Source organism: Pseudopipra pipra, chromosome 19 (assembly GCF_036250125.1).
Source record: "Pseudopipra pipra isolate bDixPip1 chromosome 19, bDixPip1.hap1, whole genome shotgun sequence".
Taxonomy (NCBI): Eukaryota; Metazoa; Chordata; class Aves; order Passeriformes; family Pipridae; genus Pseudopipra; species Pseudopipra pipra.
Window position 1 is genome coordinate 4,915,517 of NC_087567.1, and position 25,600 is coordinate 4,941,116.

Sequence of the window (25,600 nt, forward strand, 5' to 3'; positions counted from 1 at the left end):
CACAATTAATCCCCGAGGGTGCGCGCAGAATCCCTTCACTGATGTCACCAGAATTCCTTCGCTGATGTCACCAGCATTTGGAGGCTCAATGTCCTTCAGAGCCGCCGTGGAAGGGGCTGAGCTTCACTGAGTTCACATTCCAGCTGAGAGCCACAGTGTATTCCAAGCAATGCATTTATTAATACACTCCTTTCCAGTAAAACGATTTTTAAAACACACAAAATACCTCATTTCCCCCCTCCCTCTGAAAAAGGCAGCTGTTCATTTTGTGCAGCGACAACCCTCTTGTCAGCAGTAACAGGAAAATAAGACCCTCTAGTTCTAAAATACCACAGGACAAAACAATTATGTGTAGGATTAAAAAAACCCCCCACATGCTAATTACCGGTGTTTCACCAAGCTGTCCAGAGGGATTTTCTTACAGCTCCCAAAGGTCTCATAAAAACATTTCAAAAGCTATTTCTTAAGCTAACAGAGCTCTCAAGCTCCCTGTGCAGAGTGTTCCTAATGATTTCACTGCAGTTTATCAGCTCACAGCTTTGTCCAACAACAGTCAGTCAGTCTTTGCAATACAATGAGGCCCTTTCACACTCCTGAAAATGTAAAGTTTTTGCAATAATGCAGAGCTAGCAACAGCTTTGATTCTGGTGAAAGAATGAAGTCATTTGAATAAGTTATCTCCTAAATACTTGACACACAGAGAGAAGATGGCATTAAATCAGACACACTCAGACAGGATAGTAAAGAATCTGGGATCAGTAAAACAGGTAAGAGGAAAATGGGTGATATCCCCATTAATAAACTCGTTGAATTTTAGTTTTAGAACCACTGTGGCTATAGAAAACAACACAACTGTTATTTTTTTCCTTTTCTTTCATAGTCACTACAATAGCTCTGCTTCTCTTTGGGCTTTTTTTTCTTAAGTAACTAATTCTTTAGCCTGCTTTCCACATCCCCCAGTTACGTCAGTTTTGCTGTTATCAGAACCTCACTGGCTTTGGTGAAAAGGATTTTGCAAGGTGCCCCAATGCAGAAGAAAGATTAAATAAAGTAAACCTCAGAGAACATCACGAAACAACTCTTTAAAAGAGCTAAAATATCCACCCTGTCCTTATAGATGATTTTAACTGCTCTGAATACAGCTGGGCCGCAGCACCAACAGGGAGAGGGTGTGGAACAAAATAAGCAGCAGCTGCACAAAGTATGCAATGGTGGGCCTGGAGGAGAAAAGGTCTCTTAATTCTCCCTTTAGAACAATTAAAATACTTCAGTTTATTACCAGTGTTCAAACCCAGTTTGAAGGCAGTGTTACTATGGTGACAGCGGGGCAAGGCACTAAAACAGTGCCGCCTTTTTTCCCTCGTGCATATTTTTAATCCATTTTTGCAGCATGACCATCCCCAGTTCATAAAGCTCCTCTGTAAGGCCCCAGAAGCACAACCAGGGCAGGGGGACACACGGTCCCTTCTTCAAGAGTTCATCTGTGCACAGCTGGTTTTGTTTAAAGGAAGAACAGCAATGATTTCTGGGCTCTGGGATGGCTGCACAATAGAAGTGACAGAGCATTAGTGTTGGAACACAAGAGCCAGCAGTGGGGGGAAAAGTCTTTCACAGCTCCAGCACAAAGGGAGGATGGCTCCTATTAACATGGTATAAGAAGTTTCTTCCTTCTTTGGTCCTATAAGTATGGCAAAGAAATTTCTTATTTCTTTTATAAGGCTCTCGTTCTGTACATTTTAGTACCTCAGCCCTCTCACTGAACAAGTCTCAGCATTCTTCCTAAATTAATCCCTATTTTCACTGCAACGACTGCAGTTAAATGTTGTCCTAAGTCAGAAAAAGAAAAGATTTCCAGAAGAAACAAAACTGAGGAGTATTTCTCGTTTTCAGACTGCTTCATTTAATACTTTTATTTTGTTTTATTTGAGGACCTCGTGTTACAACCATTTTTTATAGACAGAAGAGCAGGGGCAGTACATATCTAACATTTTTCTCACTATTTTCGAAGTATTTTTTACATTTGGATGACAGTGAATTTTCCCCATCTTAACAGCCTCCTCTATGCCAAGCCTTTTTGCAAGTCTCCTTCATTGCACATATTGATGTTTTTCCCACCTTAGTTCTCAAAACACTTCCCATTTGCCCTGTGAACGCTTGCAAATCAGAACATTACCTGCTCCTGAGCATTTACTGAACTGTGAACAAAGAAATGCCTGAGAAGAATTTGTTGTTCTGAATGGGAAGACTGAACTGAATGTGTTCAATTTGGAAGAGAACAAAATAATTATCTGCCAAAAGCTGGCAAGCTGAACTGCTTACAGCAAACTACTTGAAGGTTCCAAAGAGATTAACAGCGACACAAGATTCTTCCTCCCTAAAGAACATGCTCACAGAGTATTGAAAGCTGTTCACAGTCAATTTTATTGAGCTCTTAAATTAGTCCTGTGGGGTTTTTTTTATGTATCATTGCCAATATGTTCTTGTAATTCATCATTTCTCAGAATAATTCACGGTTTGAATAAAAAGTGATTAGAGTGAACCACAGCCACATCAAAATATTCCATCTGATTCAAGCATAGTTGTGTCTTCCACGTGTGTCAGACAGCGCTGAGAGGGCAGGGAAACGCTGCTAAAGACTACAGGACACTGATAGATCCTCCTTCACCATGGACCAGCACAGCCCAGGAAGAAAACTTGTAATTTGTGGTACAACACAGCCAGAGACACATGAGTCAGGGCAGCACATGCATGGCCAAGACTGCGGCTGTTAAAAGAGCACGAGAAGATTAAAGGAAGATCAAACGCTGCTTTTATTTTCTAACAGAACTGAAGGGATTTTCCTGCGTTGCTGAAGTGTTTTGAACCAGAAGTTTTGCCTCAAATGCAGCTTTGCAGACAGGAAATAACTGAACTGAGTTATCCAATGTTCCTCCAGCAGCCTGATAAAGCACAGTACCTTATAAAATGCTGCACATTCCCTGTATGATAGAGTTGTGGTTAAACCGGGTCTCTCTTTACAAATAAAATCATTAGATAGTCCACACCTTTGTCTCAGGATCCCAATTTTTCCAATCACAAAACACAATTAGTTCCTCAAAAGCAAAGAAGCTGCAGCAGACCCTGAAGGACTCCATGCAAGAATGAAAAGCTGTAGGACTCAATGCACCTAAGAATGGTGTTGCAAGGACCATTTTCTCCTGTCACATGTAACACATATGGTGTGTGCAGATTCTGCTGTGGAGCACAAGTAAAAAGCCCAGATGTGCTCACCCTCAAAACCTCTACAGCTGCTGCTGGGCTTGACATGAGAAGCCGCAACACCTCTTTGGCTGAGAGAGAGACACCTGGGTGCAGATCTGTTAAAAGATGATTTTAAGCCTGCAATTCTGCAGTTCCCCAATAACGTACTTTTTACAGCGTCCCACCAGCCTCTGGAACATTTGCATACTCTGATATATTCGAAGCTGCATCAAGAAAAACACAGTCTGGTGAAGCAGCTTGAACTGCAAATTTAACTTTCTTAATGCACGTTAACAGCAAGAGCACTGACAGGCATAATTTCAACCAAAACAGCACTGTAATAAAGCTTCTTTCCAACTGCTTTCCCTTAGCAACTCATGCTCGGAGGAGAGTCAAAATAACAGGATTTATTCCACTTTTATCCTTGCTAGTATTTCAGCTGTGTTTAAAGACATGAAAGCATTTCAGAAGTCAGACTATTTTAAACCCACTGCAGTTGTTTTTCATAGCCAAGGGAACTGTACTTGCTGCTGCTGCCCTTAGATTTTGGAAATCTACTATCAGGAATAACAAGTTCCTTTCAACATACCACCTTTAAAACAGCATCTAGGTATGACCCCAAACCACTCTTCCTGAGGACCAAAGAATTCTGGCTTTTTGCTTCTCAAACCATGCCCAGGGCTAATAAAATACCTTGATAATAGGCATGTGTTCAGCCCTTCAGTGGGAAAAGTCAGTCATTTATGCAAATAAATTACTCAGCTGCTCTGGCCAGATTAATATATTCCCAGTCTCCTGCCTTCAGGGACAGGGACTGTTCAGTATTTCCATTAGATGACTCAAAACTACCTTCTGTACTGAAAAGAAGAAAAAAAAAAGAAATCTTGCAAGCAATCTGATGCTCTGCTGTTCTAGTAGCTGAATCCTCCAAAGAGAAATTGTAACTGAAAATAAGCAGTGAATAAGCAGGAATTTCAGTCACCATTTGAAAAATGAAGCATATTGAGTGCTTTATACACCTGAATTGCATGAATCAAGCTCTTAAGATGCTTTATTTCTTTTTTTGATGTTTTCTGATCAAACTGGCTGGAACAGTGACCTTCCAAGAGCAGCACAACATTCTCCAAGGGCACCTCAAGAGAACCCACGAGCAGATTCATCCTGGCAATCCAGTCTAGTCTGCAGCACTCGATGTGTGCCACATCCCAACTTTAATTCCTGCCTGCAGCACCTGCCTACGTGTGGGCACTAATCCTATACACTTCCAGTAGGTGGGACTCCTGAATTATTCATAAACACACAAGAAACAAGAAGGGTCGCTCCAGCAGGATGCTGCCCTGGCCCGACAGGCTGCATTCCAGCAGCTTGATCATTCCTGGATTCCTGCACTACATCCCTTCCTCCCCCTGCATTAGAGCACTGCAGATCAATAGGAAAAGCACTGGCTCATGGGAGGGCAACCGAGAGGTTTCAAATTCTTGGCAGCTGCATTTGGAAAGGAACAATTCTGGATTAACTCTCACAGACCAGCAGACACCTCCTCATGCCCCAAACAGTGCTGTTCAGAGCTCCCTACCTCTCTCCTTATAATCCATCCATCCATTTAAAAATCATTATGCTTGCACAAAGCAGTGTGATCTCTCTGCCAGTGTGTGAGGGATGTGAGCTCACACGGCAGTGATCAGCTCGGGGGGGTGTGTGGAAGAAAACAGATGGTTAGAGCGGATATACCTCAAAAAGCTCTAGAAATAGGGGTTTTTTTGGTAAGGTAACACTCCCAGGCACCAGCAACAGGAACGTGAACCAGACTGCAGCTTGGGAAAGAACAAACATGTTGAATATAGAGGGAGTCAGCTCTCTGGAAAGAAACCCTCCTCTGAAGCCAGTTCTGGGAGGAGGAACAGCCTTCCAAGGACACGTTCATGGTACCCAGCCAGTCCCAGCAGCACAGTTACACTTTGCTTTTTGCAGTGACCTTTTCCCAGCACTGCAGCTCGACAGCAGCCCTTGCTCAAAGGAGGCTTAAATGGTTTTTCTCTCCACTGCGTTTTCACTTCATTAAACGTTCTCATTTACAAAGAGAGAAGTTATTCTCCTATCCCTGGGAAACAAGGGCTGCTCAGCAGCCACTCAGTTCTAGAACTCTCTCTCTGGAAAAGGCCAAGAATGCTTTTGAAGCCAGGTAACACCTGAAAAGCGAACTTAAGCAATATAAAGAGTTAAGCACAAAATGTAGAAGCAAGCTTTAGCAAGGCACATAGAATTCAGCATTATGAAAGCGGAGACAATAAATTCACTGAGGTACAGGTCGCGCTGACACAGGAGAACATAAACATGAACAGAAAATGCTAGTACACACAAAAAGAGACATATGGGGAGGAAACCAAAGAGATAAAGAGAGGGACATGCCAAGAAATTAGGTATTGGTGCCAAATACCGAAACTCTCTGCCAAATTCATAAGGAAGCTACCCAAATTAGGGAAGGTTCAAAAGTTTAGGAGGATGATGATGAAAAGGACACGAGGTTCATGATGAAGGAAGACCGGAACTCCCACCGAAGTTCTCCCCAAATTAAGGACCACGCCTCTAACTCCGCCTCAACTCCACCTGTTATGAATATTAAAAGTAGATGTTGCAATGTAATGAATATTCATAATATATGATGTAATTGCTTGGCAAAACGTGTATAAAAGTTGGATTGTGTGTTTCTCGAGTTGGAGCAGTTTGTCCAGGGCGACCTGGCTGCTCCCCGGCCGTGAAATAAATACCTCCTGCTTATAGACTGAAATTCTGTCTCTGAGCAGTTTCTCCGCGCCTTGTTTTGGGGCATAAAATTGGCATCAATTTGGCGAGCCAGGCAGGAGCGGGGGTCTTCCTGAGCCAGGACCCAAGGGGCCGGGACGCTCTCAGGGCCCCCCGACTGAATTTTTGTCGGCAGAGTCTCCCAGACCCCTTGGATCTGCGCAACGGTGGACAAGAACCTCCTGCTTCAAATTAAGAGGTATTTATGTTTTGAACTGCAGTTTATAAAAGAAAGTAATTAAGTTGGTGGGGATAGGACGCTATCGCCCAAAAGGGAGCTGGGGGACGCCTCAGCATTAGCCCTAAAGCTGGGTTAGAGTCCCAGGTATTGAAAGTTGCAGGTTAGAGTCCTGCCAAGAAAGGGTTAGAGTCCCTAAACGGGTTAGAGTCCCGGCACTGCAGTGTAAACAGAGAGCAGGTTAGAGTCCTGCCAAGAAAGGGTTAGAGTCCCTAAACGGGTTAGAGTCCCGGCACTGCAGTGTAAAATTGTCTTTTCTTTGTAATGCTGTGTTCACCCTTTATGTTTCCGTGTCTTGTTTGCAAATGTTCTTGCTCTAATTTACCCTGATCATTCTTTGTTTGTTTGTTTGTTTTGTGTAAGATATTGTCTGGTAATGCATTGGAAACTGTGCTCGATTCAGAAAATTAACCATTTTTTAATTCTTCCGAGGCTGTTTGAGAGTTTCTAGGAGCTTTAGGACCCAGAAAGCTCCTTGTACTAGCAAAGAATTCTTGGAATGCGGTTTCTCTTGCTAAATGTTCTGGTTTTTGTCAACGAGTAAAACGAAACTAAAATAAGCTGTTTCATTGCTTGCAGCAGTTTGTTTGTCTGTTGTAAAAAAATTAGATGTTGTGTTTTTCATATATGGTATAGTTCTTAAGACGTCTTTTAACTCTATATGGGAAATGATTGCAATCTCAGTTCTATAAAAGTGAATAAGCTCTTGCCGGCACGTATAAATCCTAGGATTAAAATCTGTCCTTTCTGTTATTGTTCACTGTATGTTAGAGCTTTGTGTAACAATTGTGGTAAATATATTCTGGGTCCAAGAGGAACACAAGAAATAGCGCTCAATCGTACCCTTACCTTCTACTGTATACGCTGTTGGTCAAATCAAGATTTGGCAGAAACTAAGTGGGTGAGATTTTATTGTTGCCACACTCATAGACAGGTATTTGTAACATCTTGGTTGCATTTTCTGTAAGAAGTGTGTTTTATAGTTTGCAGCAACATCCTGTGAGTTTGTGGTAACATAAATCGGACAGCCGACAGCAAAGCCATATCTCTCGGTCTGCGGCGCCATCTCGCGACCTTGCTCGGTAACGCAGATTGCTCAGATAGAAACCAGAAGGTAGGAAAGTTCTCCTATACCAAGTGTGCAAGTGTGAATGTGAGTGTGATTGAGACGCGGCTCTGCTGCGGGGCGAGTGGGAGTCCCGCTCTGCGGTTCCTGTTCTCCGCGAGGAGCCAGGCCAGAAACGGACGAAGCGATTGGAGATTGCGTACATGAAGTATTGGGGCAGAATCAGAAATACTCTAAGACGGTGGAATAGGATAAGGAAAGTATTGCGATTTAAAGTAGAATTTACTGACATACCGAAAGCTACACAGTGTGAACACATTGGTGGAAGCCTAGCCCGATTGGACATAGAAGCACGAATTCAGAGACAAGAATTGCTTGACATAATAGAATATCACGTAAAGGAATTCATAAGAAAAATAGAAAAAGAGAGTGGGAGGTTGGGATACGATCCTCTAGTATTGGAAGAGTTCCTTGGTTGGATACCCGTTTGGGAACACGATCCCCAGATTAGCTGGTATATTACTGATGCACAGATAGTAGAAAAATCTGGAAGAGCACCTTATAAGTTTGTCTGGTAAGCCCCTACCTCTCACAAACCTTATCCATCACTACATCACCAGGCCCTACGATAATAATGGGAAGCCAGCAAAGTAAGGACATAAATATGAAAACCCCCCTGGGGTGTATCCTAAAGCATTGGAGAGATCTAGGGGGAGCCCCAGGAGGAAACATAAGCAAGAAAACACTCTTAAAGTACTGCACGCAATGGTGGCCTCTGTATAAACTAGATGATGATGAGAAATGGCCACCTGAAGGGACAACAAATTACAACACTATTTTACAACTTATGTTGTTCCTCCGTCGACTGGGCAAGTGGGATGAAGTGATGTATTGCGACATGTTTTTCACGCTCAGGAATAAGCCTGAGTGGCAGAGAGAATGCGGAGTAAATGTTGCACCGCAGGACCCCTTGGTTTTAGCTTTGGAAAAGGATAAGAAAAATTTGAAACCAAAGGGACGTTGTTGTGATGCTTGTAGTATCGGACAACAGTGTCTTAAATTAAAAAGAAGGGACAGTGAAGAAGAAAGTAGAATAAGTTTATGGGAGTACCAACCATATGCTCCAGGATACGGGATACCACGACCAAAGCGGAGAGAAGGTGAAGGAGACACTAGCCTATTAGGGGATATTTCACTAGAGCTAGGAAGATCTAGGACCGGATCTAGTCCTCAAAAATCAAAAGACAGTTGGGAAGAAAGTAGCCCATCAAAATCGGAGAGTCCCCAAGGAGAAAGCAGCTCGCAGGGACTGAGTAGTCCACAGGGATCCGAAAGTTACAGAGAGGAGAGCGATAAAGAGAAGAGTAGCCCCACGAGACCAGAAGATTATGGAGAAGAGGGTGGCACATCGAAACCAAAGGACAGCAGGAATAGGGATACCAGTACACCGAGAAAAGAAGACAGTATCTACAGAGTGGAAAGTAGTACACCAAGAGATGCTAGTCATGAGAATGAAAGTAGCCCACTAAGGCTAAGAGGTAACGAAAAAGGGGGCGATTCCCCCAAGGTAGGATGTAGTGGTATTATTATTCAAGGGGAAAAGGAAGACAACACCCAAAGGTTAAACATAGTGATTCAAATAGATGATAAGAGAGATACCAGAGGGACAGAAGAAGGGGAAGAGAGCAGCCCCGGGCAGGCTGAGCGCCGACAGCGTCTCCTCCAAACCCAGAGAGAGAAGCGACTGGACTGTGTGAATCATGCTAGAGGGTTGGCAGAAGATGACTGGGCAGGAACGGGAAGTGAGGACGAAGAACCGAAACGAGGGAAAAGAAAAGAAAAGAGAAAGAATAGAACAGACACTAGAACCCAAGAAGAAGACGACCCTGGAGAAGGAACTAGCCACCCACACTACACCAGGTCTATAGCTCGAAAGGAAGCAAAAGAAAGAATCGAGAGAAGTTATACAGTAGCTCCCCTTCGACAGATAATGCCCATTGCAGGAGACCGGGGGCGGGTAAAGGTACCATTCACAGCAAGTGATTTGAATAGTTGGAGAGAAGAAGCCCGGAATTTCAGGAAGAACCCAGAGGGGGTGGCTAAGAGGTTCGAGTTGATTGCAAAGAACCTAGATATCGACTGGAGTGATATAGAAGTAATGCTGTCAGAATTAACAGAAACGGAAAAAGAGCTGGTATTGAAAACAGGAAGAGATAGTGCCGCCGTATTGCCCGAAGAATTGGAAGTTGTATTCCCAAGTAAAAATCCAGAGTGGGATCCAAATAACCCCAATCATTATGAGCTGCTGGTGCAATATAGGAAGCTAATAGCATTAGGTCTGCGGAAAGCAATACCTAAAGCCATTAACTGGGCAGCTTTGTATGATGTTAGACAGGGAAAGGATGAAAGTCCCTCAGAATTTCTAGATAGACTTAGGACTGCCATGAGACAATACACACCCTTAGACCCAGCATCGGAAGAGGGGAGACAACAACTGCTAGGGCTAGTAATGGGGCAGTGCACTTCAGATATTAGAAAGAAACTACAAAAACTTAAACATCCAGCAAATAAAGATTTAGAGACATTGATGAATGAGGCCTGGGAAGTATACAACAACAGAGAAAAAGAAGAGAAAAAGAGGGAAGATAAAAGAGTTGCTCGGATCGTAGCAGTAGCAGTGGCAGCCCAAAATACAAAATTCCAAGACACAAGTGCCAGGGGTAGAGGTCGTGGTTACCCTATGAGAGGGAGGGGAGGATTCAGACCCCAACCCATCAGGGTAGGACCAGATCAATGTTCCAATTGCTTTCAGTTAGGCCATTGGAGGCGAGACTGTCCCCAGCTAAGAGAAAGGCTTGCAAACACTGCCATTGCACATCAGAGCAGTGACTGAGGGGGACCGGTGAGTCGTTCCCTAGCAGACCCACTGGTTAAAATGGAGCTAGGGGAAGGTGAAAAAGAATTAGATTTTTTGATTGATACAGGAGCAACATTTTCAGTTTTAAATCAAGAATTAGTACCAAAGAGTGATGAGTTTGTACAAGTTGTGGGAGCAACAGGCCAACCAGAAAAAGCTTACTTCCTAAAACCTATTAAATATAAAATTGGAAAGCAAATGGGGATCCATCAATTTCTATATTTACCAAATTCTCCAAAGCCTTTACTAGGAAGGGATTTACTGGAAAATTTGGGAGCTGTAATAAAATTCAACAAAGACAAACTCGAATTCCAGGTAAATGAAGAACAACTGATTGCAGCTTTAAGTCTGACAATCAGTTGCATAGAACCAAAACCTGAGAGTCGTAATATCGAGCGAATTATGAGCGAGGCATACCCATTGGTATGGGCCACTGATGTACCTGGGAAATCCAAACAAGCAACACCTATTGCTATTGAACTTATACCTGGAGCAAGACCAGTAGTAAGGAAGCAATATCCCCTGAGATTAGAAGACAGGAAAGGGGTCGAACCCATAATTGAGAAATTTTTGGAATTAGGACTATTAGTGGAATGTGAATCAGATTATAACACACCGATCCTGCCAGTGAAGAAACCAAACGGAACTTATAGACTGGTTCAAGATTTAAGAGCTGTAAATGCAATAACTAAAACTCTACACCCAGTGGTGGCAAACCCTTATACCCTCTTGACTAAGCTAAAGGACAATTTAATTTGGTTCACAGTGTTAGATCTAAAAGATGCATTCTTTTGCCTTCCCTTAGCCCCAGAAAGCCAAAAGATTTTTGCCTTTGAATGGGAATCTGTGAGTAAAGGGAGAAAGACCCAATTAACCTGGACAGTGTTACCTCAAGGCTACAAAAACAGTCCAACAATCTTTGGGAATCAATTAGCCAAAGAATTGGAACAATGGGAAAGGCCACAGGGGGATGGTACTCTTCTGCAATACGTAGATGATCTGCTGATTGCAACTGAGTCAGAAGAAGAGTGTGTTAAATGGACTATTTCTTTGTTGAATTTCTTGGGACTAAGTGGATATCGAGTCTCTCAACAGAAAGCGCAACTGGTGCAAGAAAAGGTAGTATACCTGGGATATGAGATCTCCAGAGGACAACGATCCCTAGGAACAGCGAGGAAAGAAGCCATTTGCCAGATGCCCAGACCAGAAACGGTGAGAGATCTACGAGCCTTTCTGGGAATGACAGGTTGGTGTCGCTTATGGATCTACCAATATGGGGTACTCGCCAAGCCATTGTATGATTTATTAAAGGAAGCTAAGAGTATCCTAGTTTGGACTCCCGAAGCAGAGGGAGCTTTTAAGAGACTAAAACAAGAACTCATGAGAGCCCCGGCTTTGGGCCTCCCTGATGTAACAAAACCATTCTGGCTGTTCTCTCATGAACGGCAAGGGATGGCTTTAGGAGTCTTGGCGCAACAGTTGGGACCACACAAAAGAGCTGTGGCCTATTTCTCCAAACAGCTGGATGAAGTAAGCAAAGGATGGCCCAGCTGTTTGAAAGCGGTGGCCGCAGTGATCATAAATATAGAAGAGGCCAGAAAACTCACGATGGGCCAGAAAATGACTGTGTTAGTGTCCCACACTGTGTCTGCTGTACTAGAACAGAAAGGTGGCCATTGGTTGTCACCTTCCAGATTCCTAAAGTACCAAGCAATCCTAGCTGAATCAGATGACGTAACCATTCAAGTAACTAACATTGTGAATCCAGCCTCATTTCTAGAAGGAAGAATGTCAGCAGAACCAATAGAGCATGACTGCCTAGAAACCATCGAAGCAGTCTACTCCAGTCGCCCGGATCTCAAAGAAGAGCCATTTGAAGATGCAGACAACTGGTTCTCGGACGGCAGCAGCTTCGTGAAGCAAGGAGTAAGAATGGCAGGCTATGCAGTAACCACAACGGAAGAGGTAATCGAATCAAATCCTTTACCTGCAGGGACCTCAGCCCAAAAGGCAGAATTAATAGCTCTTACCCGAGCCCTGAAATTGGCAGAAGGCATACGAATTAACATCTGGACGGACTCTAAGTATGCCTTCTCCGTCGTACATGCTCATGGAGCAATTTGGAAAGAAAGGGGACTGCTAACCGCCCAAGGGAAAACAGTCAAACACGCAGAAGAAATTCTACGATTGTTAGAAGCAGTCCAACTCCCAGCACAAGTGGCCATAATGCATTGCAAAGGACACCTAAAAGGTAACACTGTTCCAGAGATAGGAAATAGGAAAGCTGATGCAGAAGCTAAATTAGCTGCTGCAAGAACCAAGGAAGTGGTTATAACAGCTCTAATACCAGAAGAGCTAAATACCGACTTCCAACCAGATTACCAGGACTCAGATCATAGGTGGATTCAAAAGAACAAGGGCAAATTATTAGACAATGGATGGGGTCAATTAGAAACAGGACAATTAATAATACCAGAGAAGTTAATGTGGCAATTTGTGAAAACAGAACATGAGAAAACACATTGGAGTTTAGACCCGCTTTACCAGTATTTGCAAACTAGAATAGCAGGGCCAAAATTATTTACTACTGTAAAACAAGTTACAACCCAATGCGAACGATGCCTGAAGAATAACCCAAATACAGGGACCAAGATACATCAGGGAGCAATAAATCGAGGTAAATTCCCAGGTGAAGTATGGCAGATTGATTTCTCTGAACTCCCAAGAAAAGGGGGGTATAGGTACCTATTGGTACTAACTGATACATTTTCTGGGTGGCCTGAAGCATTTCCCTGCAGAACAAACAAAGAGAGGGAGGTAACTAAAGTTTTGCTAAACGAAATTATACCACGATTTGGAATACCAAGGAGTATATCCTCAGACAGAGGTACACATTTCTGTGCAAAAGTTGTGAGAGCAATAAGCAAAGCATTGCAGATTAAATGGCAATTACATACGCCCTACAGACCACAAGCTAGTGGGCAAGTAGAAAAGATGAATCATCTCATCAAACAACAAATTGCTAAAATATGTCAAGAAACTAACTTACAATGGTATCAAGCTCTGCCTATTGCTCTGATTAGATTGAGGGTCAAACCTCGATCGAAAGAAAAGTTGAGCCCGTTTGAAATTCTGTACGGTAGACCTTATGCTATGCAAGTTGTAAATAGTGATGCTGTAGACCAAATAGGCAATCAATATATATATGATTATGTAATTGCTGTTGGAAAACATTTTGATAAAAATGCTGCAGTAGTAATAGAACACCAGCCCAAGCAACCTGACTGTAAATTGCATCCATTTAACCCCGGTGATTGGGTGTATGTTAAGAATCTTTTAGGAAAACCCCTACAAGAAAAGTGGGAGGGACCTTTCCAAGTGCTGCTGACCACCTTCACCGCGGTTAGGATCAAGGAACGACCTACATGGATTCACTACTCTCGAGTCAAGAAAGCTCCAGAAGATAAGCAAGAAGACCTGGCATCATGAATCCGGCTCTTTCAACATTGATCATTGGACTTCTGATAAGTATAGTTTTATCTCAAAACTCTACCTCTGAAGGACCGTGGTCTAATGCTTACATAGAACTACCTTTCGAAGGTGATTTCCCGGAAATGGAGATTTATATTTTACATAACAAACAACCTTACACGCCAGACCCAGGCTATCTCATAGCACAAAAGGGAGACCAATTTCAAATAGGGTGTCGAGAAGTTGAGGGACTAATAGGAAAAACAGATAAACTAACACTGATGATTAAATTCTGGCCAGATGAATCTAAACAGGATTTAATCACTTATAGCCAAATAAAAAAAGGTCAGCCCATTGTTTGGACTCAACGGCCAGGACCAATCTCATGTCAGTGGGATAGTTTTGAAGGAGGCAGAGCACAATGTGAAATTCTATTCGAGTTAAATCATTCAGTGACATTCACCTGTAATAGGGAAGGAAACCCTCCAGGTGTTGACACCGTTAGAAAAAGAATTTCACTAGCTAAAGACCCATCTCGTGAAATCACTCCACAAGTAGAATGTAGAAGAATACATAATTTCACTTTGATAGGACCTCAAGTAATAAGACAGTCAAACGAGTTGAAGTTACTACTAAATCCTACATATTCTCTAAAGAAGGTACAGATGAACATTCAAACAGACATTACACACTTACAAGAAGATTGCCAGCCGTTCGTAAAGCAAAGTCTCAAAGGCTGGAATGCCTGGTTAGCGACTAGGTCACTTCACAAACGAACACAAAGAGATATAAGTGGATGGATTGGCACAGGGTTTGGTATAATGAACACCATAGACCAAGAGGTAATACTAAATAAGTTGAGTACCGTCACTTCCAATCTAGGTAAGCTTAAAGTACCTTTAAGCTCATCTATGCTAACTTTAGCAGAAACACAATCCTTAGTAGTTAAATTGATGGCTCTAATAGCTGACCACACCGCTGAAGATTTTGTCAAGATTGCTGATTACGCTGGAGATATTAGCAAAGAAGTTGCACTTGCTATCCAGTGCGTTCAAACACAACAATGGATACAGTCAGTAGCAGCGGGAATATTAAGAGAAGGAATGTCAGGCATACTGCCTCAAGAAATAAGAGAAACAATATTAAGAGATAGCTCCACTACACGATTTGAAATAGACCACCAGGCTTGGTGGCAATTAGTTAATTTTACCTATGATCCACAACAAGAACATGTTGAGGCCTATGTCCTCACCATCAGCGCTGCAGAAGAGAGAGCTATCTTCCCCATTCTAACATTAGGAACTATACATCAAGATGTCATTGTCAGACCTGTAGATCATAATGTCTGGGCAAACTATGACAACACTAAGAATAAGTGGCAATCAATTAGCACAGAAGCATGTATTCCTAAAGGACAATTAGGTTATATTTGCGAAAATGCCATAGTAGAAGCTGAAGACTTATGCTTAGATGCTGAAGACAGTATATGCACTTTTGAAATGCTTCCGCACAATAGAACCCGATCACAAGTATTCTATATAGGAAATGGATGCGCTTGTATTAGAACCCCTTGTGTTGATGTAGTAATAGATAATTGTCTTGAAGTGACTAATGATACTAACTTTTGTATATGTAACTTCACCAAAATTGTAGGTTGTGACTTTAGCTATACTGCACCCATAACCACACAGCAGTTAATCGAAGCTGAGTACACTTTGTATCATGAAGTACCCAAACTACAGATAGGCATGGATACTAAGCTTCTCAAAGAAATGCTTATGCATCCTGAAGTAAGAAAGTTAGCTCAAAAGGTGAATCAAACGACCCAACGCATGGTGTGGCAAGTAGAGCATAATTCAGAAGGTATAAAAAATATCTTGACGAAAGTTGCACAAGTAGGTCAACATCACTGGTGGGACATTTTCACAGGGTACTCTCCAACAGCAACTCAAGTCTTTCACTACCTAGTACACCCCATATTGATTATAGCTATAGGCATGCTCTTGTTAACCCTCATGAACATATGCCTGTGGTGTAAGTTAAGGTCCATGGTCAAGAGAACCCAAATGATCTGGGCAATGATAAAAGCATATCAGCGACCTTTAGGATTAGAACTTGACGAAGGAATTCGTAAGTTCTAAGAAAAGGGGGGAAATGAAGCCAGGTAACACCTGAAAAGCGAACTTAAGCAATATAAAGAGTTAAGCACAAAATGTAGAAGCAAGCTTTAGCAAGGCACATAGAATTCAGCATTATGAAAGCGGAGACAATAAATTCACTGAGGTACAGGTCGCGCTGACACAGGAGAACATAAACATGAACAGAAAATGCTAGTACACACAAAAAGAGACATATGGGGAGGAAACCAAAGAGATAAAGAGAGGGACATGCCAAGAAATTAGGTATTGGTGCCAAATACCGAAACTCTCTGCCAAATTCATAAGGAAGCTACCCAAATTAGGGAAGGTTCAAAAGTTTAGGAGGATGATGATGAAAAGGACACGAGGTTCATGATGAAGGAAGACCGGAACTCCCACCGAAGTTCTCCCCAAATTAAGGACCACGCCTCTAACTCCGCCTCAACTCCACCTGTTATGAATATTAAAAGTAGATGTTGCAATGTAATGAATATTCATAATATATGATGTAATTGCTTGGCAAAACGTGTATAAAAGTTGGATTGTGTGTTTCTCGAGTTGGAGCAGTTTGTCCAGGGCGACCTGGCTGCTCCCCGGCCGTGAAATAAATACCTCCTGCTTATAGACTGAAATTCTGTCTCTGAGCAGTTTCTCCGCGCCTTGTTTTGGGGCATAAAATTGGCATCACTTTAGTTACAGATGAGGTTTGTGGGGACTACAGACAACCCACCAGCACGAGAGATGCAGGGTCAAACCTGTCAGTGAATGGCTGTGTATCACCTGAAACAAAAAAATTTCCTATATGCACCATTTCTGGTCCTAGACAAATGAGAGGTAGTTTAACCATCCTTATTTTTGATTTCTCTGTAAATCCTGGCCCAGTTTATGCCATCAAGGTATCACTAGTCAGACTTTCAGAGTACTGGGATGACAACCCACTGCACAATTGGTGTGGGGACCTTCCTTCCCTACTACTTTTCTCGACCATGTAGAGAACACAATGCCTTACTTTAAAAGGGGGGGGGGGAAGTTTAAGCCTTCCATTGCAATTTCTACCTTTAAAAAGTGTTTAAAAGTGTTCAAATTAGAACTAGAACACGATACACTCCTCCAAAGGTTTTCCAGCAAGGCTCACCAATGATGAACCTGCTGGCTGCCACAGCAAGATCAACAAACAAAATGTTTGCATAACAACTTATCACTGAACTGGATTAAGCAATGAGAAAGCACATCAGGAAATACCTTGTGTGGTAGCCCTCCAAATTAAAAATTATAATCCTTCACCTGAAAGAGAGCTACTTCAAGGATCATAAGAATTAAGGCAAAGCATTTTGCCCCACAACAGTGGTACAAGTCACTCAGGAACAGGATATATTGTCTTAACCCTCTGCTGTTCCGTGGTATGAGATGATATTTGGCCATTTAAGTATTAATGGTGACTACTAAGTGTATCCAAGATAAAATAAATAACTCTTCTGTAAGTCATACTGAAAAAAAAATAAAAATCAATAGGACAAGCCACTATCAGTAAGACAAACATTCTGCTTCATTTTAGAAGCTAAAATTTCCTGTTGACTACACAAATGTAGAAAGTGCTACTGACCTTGGACTTCCTAATTAAATGATCATTAGTGCATTTAGAGTGTCAGTTTACAGCACTGTTCACATACAGTCTTCCAAAGCAAAGCATTCCCCAGTAATTGCCCAAAATGGCACAAATGCTTCTACTTTGCAGGAATACATTCACTCCTTAAAGTTCATAAACAATGGAGTTGGTCTAAAATTTTCATAAAGGGGGCTATGAAAGTTTTATATAATTATGCATCAAATCCTTGAACTGTAATTACAATTAGTTTTTGAGTCCTTGAAGTTCTATTTTTTGTTTGTTTTTTTTTCCCCAAGAGACCACACAAAAACACTTTATTATACAAATTACAAGACAAGTGCTAACAAGAATCTACTCTACACAGATGCTGTTCATGAATTCTAACTGAAGGCTAATTAATTTCTCCAACAGCAAGCAAAGCAAGCTGGAGAAATGACCTCAGCTGTTCTCCAATGCAGTGATCAGAGCTTTCAGGTAGAGTATCTGGGAAGAAAAGTTGTCAGTGCTTCAAAAACGTACTGCAGCATGACATTCAGATTCCTAAAACGCTGTATTTATGGTACTGCACTGAAGTAGTGCTCAAATTTACAGCCCAGGTCTATGTCTCTCATAATCAGAAAATCCATGGCTCAACTGATTCAGGAGAGACTATCACTGAATCAGTCCTGGCCTTACAGACATTAATGGATCCTGCACAGTCTCCAAGCATTCCCTGTGCTTGGAACACTCACAGCTGTCAAATAACCTGTGCTCTGAGCAGCCCAGACACCTACAAACACTGAAGGTCACCAGAGAAACCATTCCATTAACACCACCAGGGCTTCACTGGGCCTTGCTGGAGCATGAAGTGCTACAATGACTTGCTCTTCACAGTATCCTTGCCTGGAGAAAAGCATCTGAGGGCCTTAAGGGGCTTAACAGCCAGTAAATTGAGCTTCCTCAAGTTGCCTCTCCTTCTGTGGAAAGGAAATGAAAGTTCCTGAGAAATTCTCCAGGAAACCAGGAGCTCAAGAAAATGAAACCATCTATAAGCAGAGGTGGACAAGAAACCACTTTTTCCCTGGCATTAACCAAAGCCATTAAATTCTTGCCCCTGATGGCTCCTCTGTCACTCAGGAGTCCTGCATGGAAGAAAAGGTTTTATCAGGTGCACAGAAGAGCACAATCCCTACCCCTCCTTGTCTCCTTTTGATCCTTACACTTGTTTAAAGGGGTTCTCTTGATTTAATCAGGTTTCACTGGAAAGGATTTCAGACCCTACACTGCTACAAATGACCCACTAGACCCTTGCAAACGTCCACACAGAAAGAGGAAGAGAGATTTATTCCAATACATTCAAATTCCCCCCTGGCTTAACTATATAAAGCTTCAGATCTTAACACTTCATATGAAGAAGAGGGCAAGACTGTTCTGCTCATTTTTACATTTAGCTGTATTAGAAGCCCACAGTACTTTCCAGTTAAGTAAATATCCAGTTAAGTTTCTTGCACATTTCAAATAGACTCTACCTGTTAAAAACATCTTATGGACTCACCACTGAATAAACAATACCTATTTGTTCTACCAAATAGGTTAACAGGCCTGTCATACCAAGCAGGCACAGCAATTTGCTGCTCAAATCCTAGAAACACAGCAAGAAACCTCCCATCTCCACATCCATTCTGCAAATTCCTGAAACAAAGTGCCTGAAAACAATGAGGACGTTCCTCACAACCACTACAAAATAACCCAGCATAAAGACTAAACTCAAACTAAATAACTATTTTGTAATCTTGTATGAAGGGCTTTGATTCAGTGAATTAAAAATCTCTATGGAGTCAGGAAATGGCAGAAGTTACTCTTGTGCTTTAGCTCCAGTAAGTTACTCCAGCTGAGAGAGTTTTTTGTTGGCCTCTGGCTCCAGACAGCACTTACCACTACTCATCCAAAGCACGTGAGGGATGTACATGGGGAAGCAAAAACAACCCTTCAGAACAGACTCCCTGTGGCTCCTGACAAGGAGCAAAGCCCTGTTACACATAACAGAGCTTTATCTCCACACAGCTCTGCAGACACAGTCCAGGCTACTTCACACCTATTTAATCTCTTCCAAGTCTTCTGCAGTGTAAAAGGAATAACTTCCTGTTAAATTTCAGGCATAACAACAGTTTATACACATAGACAATCACAAACATCAAGAAATGGTATTATAAAGGAAACCGTGTGTTTGATAGCTCCCAGTTAAAGTGCTGCTTTACACAGCACATCACACACCGCCCTGGATTTCTGACAATGGGACCTTCATGTGTTGAACTGCTACAAAGCACTTCCAAGTGAATGTAACCACACTAACACACAAATACTGGCACTTCTGTCCATCTCTGTAGCTCAGGCAGCATTTCCATGGTTACAGTGTTGATCACTATTGGCTCTAAGCAGGTTCCAAATCCAGACCAAATGCATAACCTGGCGTTTTAAACAGCCCTAAAAGCTACCCTGCAGGCCAGTTCTGGTCACCTGGGCCCTGAGTCCCTCTGAGGTGTAATGAACTCAGGCACAGAATCACTGACTCACTCAGGCTGGAAAATACTATTAAGACCATTGAGTCCAACCATTAACCCAGCACTGCCCAGTCCACCACTGAAAAGTCAGCACCCTGCTCATTACACCCTCCAGGCCACTCCAAAAGCAGCCACTGAAACAGGACAGATCTCTGAGCAACCTCATCACAGCATCAGCACCATATTCCCAAACTTTGGTACCCATCTTAGTCTGTCCTGCTTGTGCTCAAACTTCTGTCCTTTGAGGCCACCATGCAGGGATCCCATCAGGAGCTGTACTGAAATCAAAGTATTCTTATTGCACGTGGATTTTGGGGTATTATCTTGGCTGTCAATCACAGGACACTGTTTGCAAAAAGCACCTCTGGTAGCTGTTCCAGAGAACGTTTTGGAGAAACTCAGACTAAGAATCAACTAGACAAGATTATGAGTATCAGCATCACTTCCATTAGCAGGAGTTAGAATTCATTCTTTTCTATTAAAATTTAAAAAGTCATAGAAAAAAGTTATTAAAAGTTATAGAAGACATCAAACCCAGCCTCAAGAAGACAGTAACAATTTCAATGGGGAAAAAAAGCCTTTCCCTGTAGCAATTTAAAAAGTTTACACACGTTTCAGAGTTCTAGTTCACCTTCTCTGCGAAGCAAATGTGAAGTAAATAAGTGCTCATTTTTCAACCAGAATACAAGCCAGAAATCAGAAGGATTTCACAGGCAGCTTATTGAAAGGATGCTCCATTTAGACAGCACCTACAGTTAAATATCTGTAAAACTCTCAGCTGACCCTAGGAAGCACTTTAAAATATATATATATATTCAGTAAGCATTCTTGACAAGTTTGAGTTATACTAAACAAAGCACAGATTTGCTTAAGACTGCCTGAAACCAAAAGCAAAGTGGGGGATAGAAGAAAAGGCAAAAAGCAGGAGGAAAGTGTTATTGGGGGACTGCAAGGTCTGCAGCAAACTGCACCTATATTGGAGCATAAATGTATTGGCTCCAGAGCTGGTGAATCTCAGCCTTGGCATCCAGTGTTTTCAAGCATGAATAAAGTTACTCTAATACTTTAATATTTCATTAAAATAATTTAGGCCTTATAAATAAAGCAGGAGATCCAAAACAGGCTATGAAGCAATCTCCTAGGTAAGTGGAATTTTACTGGTAATTGGCTGTCGAGTTACGGAACTGCGGCCACCAACCCACCCGAGCGAGCCAAGGGCCTCCTTCCTGCACCAGGAAAAAACAGCCAGACAGAAACCTCAGCTCTCAGGAGGGATGGGACCAGTCAAGCCACCCACACAGGCTCTTTCTACACAGATCAGTACTTTATCCCCCTCAGCGTACCCTTCCCTATTCAACATCTGGGAGTTTTTTATGTCAGAAAAGTGGTCACAGAGAAGCTTTACCATCAAAATTACAGGGGTTTATGTTGCATGCAATGAAACAGGAAGGGAACTGGCTCTTAACCATCTGAGAACCACTTTGCTGCACGCAGAGATGCCATGTTCTTCCACATAAAAACTACATCTTCGATGATTTAATGCAGCTTCTTTCAGATTTCTGGTGGTAAAAGATGCACTGGCTCAGCAGGCAGAACAGTTTGGGGATAAAGGAGCTGACCTGAAGACATGTTTTATCTGTAAAAGGAGGACCTTCAATAACCACAGGCATGCCTCAACGGGACTTTAATTTGAAGAGTGGTTTCTTTAAAACAGATCTGAGTCATCTGTGGTTTGCCTAAATAAACCTGCACAGGTGGAACTGTGTCACACTTGACACAATTCTTGTCTGGGAGCCTGAATGTCCATCTTCAGACAACACATTAATGACCAGGGTGAGGTATGAGGAGAAAGTGGACAGCTTGTGTAGGAGTTTTGGAGTTAAACCTGCTTTGCCTCCCAGGCACTCACAGAGAATCATTAATTCTCTTCCTCCCTTTGGGAAGCCCAGACAGCCTGAAAGAGCCCAAAGCACAGTGCCACTCCACTAAAGAGTGAGCAAGCCTAACTTCAATTGCAGGCTTTGCACAATCCTGAGACACAAATCTCTAAAATGAGAAGTTGGAATAGAGAAGTTGGGCAAGTACTACTCCTTCCTCAAAAAAACCAAAAGATTAAGGACAGAAAACCCAACCAATGCAAATAAATAATAAATGCAAATAAAATAATTTTAATCTTCCTTTCCTTTGGAGTAAGCTGGGAAAGCCTGATCACTCAGGTTAGGCTGGCTTATGACTGAGACCGAGATCAAATTGCTGGTTAGAAAGAAAGCAACTTACATTGCTCTGGTCTAGGCTGAAGGTGGAATATCAAGGACAGACTTTGCAGCCCTGCTGCTCCAAGCTGCCCTTCAGTACACACAGACCTTACCTGACCCAGTGGGGGTAACAGCAGTATCAGATGGACCTGCAATCTCACTGTAACTTGTTTATATTAAATGCATTTGCAAAACCACTCTATGTTCAGAAAAGAAAAAAAAAAAAAAGTCTGCCTTGCCCGTGTTCCAAGCAGGACAGATGGAAATCAGCCTGGCCCAGAAGCCACACAGCTCCCAGCACAACACTGTGTTTGACAGAACGTGCCCTGCAATTAGAGTCAACTTCAGGAGTTCCTATGATAGGAAACTTGGCTTCTGACCCCAATTGCACAGGACACGACTGTTTTGGCTCAAGGTTGAAGTACTATGGAGAAGAGGCTGACCTCCAAAAGAGCATCACAGCACAGGCTGGCGACAGGCCAGTGAAAGCTTAAATGCCTGGAGACTGACATGTGATTAGTGGGGAATGTGAGCTATTCCCAAGCACTTCCTATTTCCCTGCAACGCTGGCAATACACAAACCTTTACATAACACAGCAACATATCTTCCTTTAAATTTTTTAAGAGGCACACATAAAAACGACTGTAAACCATAAAGCTTGTCTCACCACTTATTGTAAATAACCATTACTTGTCTTACAGCAGCTGAACAATCACAGCTATGTTCTGTGCTGCCAACAGGCATCTCAAAGGCACAGGGTGCTGTCACAGTGAAAGCAGAATTTGGAATTTGGCTTCCCCTTTCCTTTTCCAGTTAACAAAATTGCATGTCTGGTTCCTCTGAAGAGGAACCAAAGTTTTACTTTAAAATTCAGCTGCAATCCCACTGTGTCCACTGAGGATCTATTTTTAGAACAGTCAAATATTCCTTACTGCTCTATTGTACCATGCTTAAGTCTCACTTTTATGAGCCCTATAATTAGTATTCGTCACTTGTTTGGTCTTAGAATCAGAGACACTTTCAATAAGAAGGTCTGTTAAAACATGTTTAACATCTGGAATATGTTAGGCTATTTTAAATAAAATTATTACTGTGCAGACAAAATTTAATTTAGGAGTGGAGGAGGAAAGGATGACTACAGCACTGCTACAGTATGGGCTCAGAATTCCTCATTAAACCAGTGTCTGTAAAGACTTGTACTACCACAAAAAACAAAGTCTCCTGATCTCCAGTCAGATCCCCCCCTCCCCATGAAGGTTCAGTGAAACAGGTTTGACTTCATTGCCTCAGACTTCACCCACCAGGTTTTCATTTGGCCCAGAGGCAGTTGGCCTCTAAGCCCTGCACTGGTGATTTCACTCTTCCAAGACCATAATCAGTACATTGAGCTTTGCCAAAAGGACATAATTCAAGATAAACAGCATGGCTCAATTAATGTAAAGGTCTCAGTTTGGCTTTTGGACCAGCAAGATATTACCTTCCAGACAGAAAGCAGCCATACTCTATTAAGCAAACCAATTAAATTTTTTTTAAGTACACCAATTAAAACTTGACCATTCACTAATGTCAATGGAATGCCATCAAAATGCAGCATGATAGGGTTTGGAGCCCACAGGCTATTTAGCTCTTAAGCTGGGAAGTGAAGTGGAACAAAAAAAAATTTCTTTACCTTACATCCATGTCTGATGTATCAGAGATCCTCAGAAAGGTTAAAAACTGATGGTGGAAGATCAACAGTACAAAGCAGGGGTTCCTTACATGACATCATAAACTACTGAACTGACTCAACACCATGAAAATGAGTATTTAAAAACTGACATACCTACCAGGGCAGGCAGCACAGAGAACCGAGTTTGGTTTTACTGCCTCTTCCAACACAAGAAGAAGGAGGGAGGCTGAGCCAGAGCTGGGCTCTAGAAAAGGGATCTATCACTTGACAGAGCATGTCATGAAGCACTGGGTGTCAGGGTGACATGACAGAGCTCACTTGGCTCCAGAAAGGAATTGGGAAGCACAAGAAATCCAGCACATGCAGTGTTATTACAGACAACAGCACACTCGGGACCAGAAGGGCTGTCAAGACACATTGCTGGAGGATGAGAGAGTATCCTAAGAGAGTGTTACCATATGTTTATCTCACTCTTATCCTCTCCCCTAGAGGCAGATACTGCCCTTGGCCTCTGCCAGAAACACAGCACTCCAGCAAAAGAGAGGTCTTATGGGGCAATTCAGTTCTGTGGTCCCTGTTAAGAGACAAACACAACCCCTTCCCCGTGACCAAATACATCTCTCAGGTCTCAATAACCAGGCAGTACCACTGGCAGGGTAAGGTTGTACAGCTTCTGCACCCCTGGATCTGCTTCCCAACAAAACACAGACAAAGATATCACCTCCCTTCAAACATAAGCCAGTTGAAAAAGAACAGTCTAGAGTTGTTTAATTCTTTTCTAAAAAGCTATTAAAATCATAGATTAGAGACAATCAATTCTTTGTTCTTTACCCTCCTTTACAGCAAAGAAAGGCAAACAAAAGCATGAATAGGTTTAGCCAACAGGGAACAAACAAGTTCAAGAGAAATTGCTTTAAATCCTGTTCATTACAACATCAGTGGCTGCACCACACGGACCATGAAACACTTCAATAGAAATAAGTAATTTCAGAGAGCCATGAATTCAGTAATGAAGAATTTATCTACAAGCCAATGAATTGCACAGCAAAGACAGTTTTGCAAATCATGTAGTATAATTTACACACTGAATGAAATAGCCAGGAAAAACACATCCTCTGGAAGAGGTTCTGCTGACTGATGTTCCTGAGCTGGACTGAGTGGCCGTGGCATTCCCATTTTGCACTGAATGGAGAGACACAAAGCACTCCAGAAAGGAAGTGCTCTCCTCAGGAAACCGTTCCCTTCTGCTGTGGCATAAACAACTAGAAATGGCACGTTGCCATCCTGACCATCAGCAGGGAAATATTCATTTTCACAGAATGAGATCTGTTATTACCAAAGCGATATGATCTAATATTACAGCGGCTGTAGGCGAGGCAGAAAGTTATCAGAGAGGTTGAAATGTTGAGGTTTGCAATGTAGCTTTCAACTGCTACACAAATTGATCTGCATATATTTCCAAAGGCATCTACAGTCAAGTTTTGAGAATATAAATAATGTCAGAATGAAAAGTGCTGTAATTATCCCACATGTAATCCATAACCCTATGGATTTTGATATTTAGCTTCACAAATCTGACCATGACAAAGCCTTGAAATGCTACTTTAAGAGAGCACACACATATATAATTAAGAATTAAAACAGTGTAAATAAAAAT

At 42.2% G+C, this 25,600-nt stretch overlaps 1 protein-coding gene across 1 annotated transcript in view; it reads right to left on the minus strand.

Moving 5' to 3' along the window:
* The window catches only part of SEC14L1 (SEC14 like lipid binding 1), a 51,257-nt gene that overhangs the window by 15,894 nt on the left and 9,763 nt on the right, over positions 1-25,600 (minus strand). The window lies entirely within an intron of this gene.